This window comes from Myotis davidii, unplaced genomic scaffold (genome assembly GCF_000327345.1).
Source record: "Myotis davidii unplaced genomic scaffold, ASM32734v1 scaffold97, whole genome shotgun sequence".
Taxonomy (NCBI): Eukaryota; Metazoa; Chordata; class Mammalia; order Chiroptera; family Vespertilionidae; genus Myotis; species Myotis davidii.
Window position 1 is genome coordinate 375,185 of NW_006289392.1, and position 3,674 is coordinate 378,858.

General features: G+C 45.1%; 1 protein-coding gene across 2 annotated transcripts in view; it reads left to right on the forward strand.

Annotated features, from left to right (window-relative positions):
- The window catches only part of ALG9 (ALG9, alpha-1,2-mannosyltransferase), a 92,590-nt gene that overhangs the window by 28,262 nt on the left and 60,654 nt on the right, over positions 1–3,674 (forward strand). The window lies entirely within an intron of this gene.

Below are 3,674 nucleotides of genomic sequence, written 5' to 3' on the forward strand. Positions count from 1 at the left end.
CCCTCAAAAAAACAATGGGTCTCCTCACACTGCCATTCTGGGGTTTAGGATCTGATCCCTGCCTGTTTATGCGTTTTATCAGCATCTTTCAGTCACTGGACAGGACATTTCAGAAGGTAAAATGAAGGTCCTCTAGTAGGAGGCCCCCAGTTTTCTGTAGCAGAGGATGAAGCCCCAGTGGAGTCGTTTGAGACCAACTTGGAGTTGACTGCCAGCCAGAACTCTTTCTGAGCCTTCACTCTTTTTTGTTGAACACGGGTGGCTTTTCCCTCTTGGTGTTGCAAATTTGACATTTAATAAGGATGATTTACTATAATTTTCTTTTTTAAAATATATTTTTATTAATTTCAGAGAGGAAGGGAGAGAGAGATAGAAACATCATAATGAGAGAGAAGCATTGATCAGTTGCCTCCTGCAAACCCCAAGCTGGGGATCAAGCCCACAACCCAAGCATGTGCCCTGACGGGGAATTGAACTGTGACCTCCTGGTTCATAGATTGATTCTCAACCACTGAGCCACAATGGGTGGGCAAATTTTCTATAGTTCTGTAAAATTATGGGCCTACAAAGCTGTTCTTCCTCATTCAAACTATGGAACACTAAACATCCCTTCTTCCAGCCTCTCTCAAGCTCTCTTTAGCTCATTTGAATGGAAAGAATTGACTTTTATAAAGAGGGAGGTTGGTGAGTCATTCCCTGCAGAAACCCTGCTTTCAGCTTTCTTTCACTTTGCCTTTTGCACTAGTTGAGTGCTTAGCTTGTCATTCTGATGCAGTTTTTCTGCATAGTTCAGCTTTGATACTTTCTGAGCAGCAGCATTGAATATCTCCCTGGAGATAAAAGTTTTTACTCTTTTCTCTTTTAAGGCAGAAGTCTCATCAAGTAGTGGAGGACACTGGCTATCAGAAATAACTATTTTTGTCCCCTTTTACCCTTGTTTTTAATACTGTTGTCACTTGAACCTTTCCCACTCTTGGCTTATCCCCCAGTTTTTGCCCTATCTTTCAGGGAAGTAACAATCTATTATGAAATATTCACAAGCTAGCTGTGAACTTGGGTCCATGAGCAGTGAACACATAAAAATAGAATTTAGGGGGGGATAAGGACACATTTGTAATACCTTAACTAATAAAGAATTAAAAAAAAATAGAATTTAGCAACTTAATACTTTTAACTGTGCATCTCAGAGTTCAGTATACCTAGGTAAAAACATAGTCAGCCCTACAGGAGGACATAGTAAGTTGTGGTAGAGACAAATATTTGCTGGGAACTGTTAGGGTCACAGAAGGAGGAGCACACGACATCAAAAGTGATAAAGAATTATACATTTTTTAGATCATCTGGAAACCAGGTGGGCTGAGCCTCCAAAATGGCGCCAGCACTCAGGGAAGGGGAGTCAGATTTTAAAGGACTCTAGGTGGGCTTTTTTGGTGGGGAATTCTCTGGGCGGGTCTGGATCCTGAGCAAGTCGGGAGGGGAAAGTTAATGGTCTTAGTGATAATTGGAATGGCGAGCCGAGGTTTTTTTCCTCAGGGTCGTGTCTCGGGATGACAAAGAATGAGCACTGTGGACCATAAGGTTTAAGCAAAAGTGTGGAAAATGTATTACAAACAGATTCAGACTCCCCACATGGGGAGGGGCATCCAATAATGGGTTGCTGCTGAAGCCTCGTGGTCTAGGGGTATATATTTGCTATAAGCCTGCTCCATATCTACCTCTGTCACCACCTGATTGATTCTCTCAAATGTTCTTACCCAGCGATAGACCTGAAATTTCCCTGTTCCTATGTGTCAGTTCACCTTATTGTTGCAGACCCTCCCCAGTTTCATATACTTCCCACTCTGAGTCCAAAAACACTCTGTTGTTTCTGTATGGTTGTTTCTGTGGTTAGGCGGCTCACACTGCCGTGTCTGCCCTGCCGATGCTCCACCTGCCTTGCTTCCCACTGGACCCTGCCTGCCTGCCTGCCTGCCTGCCTGCGTGTCACGCTGACTCCCCTTGTTAGCAAGTGGAAGGTGGTCTGAGTGAAAGGGAATGTCAGTTGTGAAATGACCTAAAGGTCAGTTCCCAGGGGAGGGGTTATTGATCCAGTTATTTGATCAGACCTAACATTCAGCCTCCCTATTTTATGGAACAGGGATGGGGGTCATTTCTTCCATCTGAGAGGGGACATCGAGATCATAAGGGGTGGACTTTGATTGTAGTCAGCTGGAACACTGCATAGATTCCTCCTGATTGGAGTGAGGGGTTGCAGCAGCCTGATTTCCCCAAGAGACCGGTTGGTGAAGATCAAAAGCCATCCTGAAGGAAAGATGAATAATGATGCAGAACACATGGACCAAAACCGAGGATGAGAAATAGGATTGTTAATGGTCCTATGAAAGGAAGTAAGCTGGTATACCAATTTATATTGATCGATGTTCTCTAATCTTTGTGGTCCTTTCCATTAATTTTTGGGTGGCATCCCTGCCTAGGCCAGACTGGTTGACAAAAAAACAGCATTCTTCCTCCAGAAAGAAGCATAGACCCCCTTTCTCTGCTGTTAGGAGTCTAGTCCTCTCTGATTTTGGAGGGTGACAGCTGCTAGTGAATCTCTCTGATCCTGAATTTGAACTAAACTTTTGGCCATGTCATCTGGGCTTTCTTGTAGGTCCTGAGACAGGATTTCAAAATATAGAGCAGTGGTTAAGCCTCCTATGCCAGTCCCGACACCTGTTGAGATACCGAGGGTTATGAGGAGAGGGATTATCTGGACTGCCCTTTTGTGTAGGATATGATGGATTACGGGGATAGGTAAAAACTGATTATTGGGGGCTACATCTACATTGAAGTGAGATAGACTAGAGTACAGGTTCCCATCCAGTTGATCATCCCTGTTTTGATAGAACTCTGTCTCCTACTAAGAAGGGAGGTAGAGAAAAATCCCTAGCACATGCCAAATCATTAATTACATTCAGTGTTTGATTAAGATGCTGGGTGGAATTTGTATGTGATACCCAAGGCTGAGGAAACCTATTGAGTGATTTGGGAGGTAAAAGCTGGCCCTGAGGCAGCCATGGCATCACTTGTCTGGTTTTGCTGCTTTTCTGCACCTGGAGCTGAAATACAACTGAGGCCTAGATGTTAGAGAAGAACAGGTCAAGGTGTCTAAACTGCCTGGCTAGTGATATGCTAGGGGAGGATAGGTTGGCCTGGGGCTAGGTACTTCTTTTTCCACTTTTTTTTTAAAATATGTTTTATTGATTTTTCACAGAGAGGAAGGGAGAGGGATGGAGAGCTAGAAACATCGATGAGAGAGAAACATTGATCAGCCGCCTCCTGCGTGCCCCCCACTGGGGATGTGCCCGCCACATCTCCCACTGGGGATGTGCCCGCAACCCAGGCACACGCCCTTGATCGGAATCGAACCTGGGACCCTTCAGTCCGCAGGCCGACGCTCTATCCACTGAGCCAAACCGGTTTCGGCTTCTTTTTCCACTTTTACCCTTGCTAGGCATCTGGAACTTTCTGCTTGGGGGGAGTTTCTTTACCTGGCCCGTCATCCTTGCTTTGGGGGGGGGTGCTGGATGTCTAACATGCGGGGGTCTGTCTAACATTTCCCCCCTCAAGGACTTTTGGCACTGAATTCTTTCAGAGAAAAGAGGGTACAGGATCTCTTCTATAGCTGCTTCCTG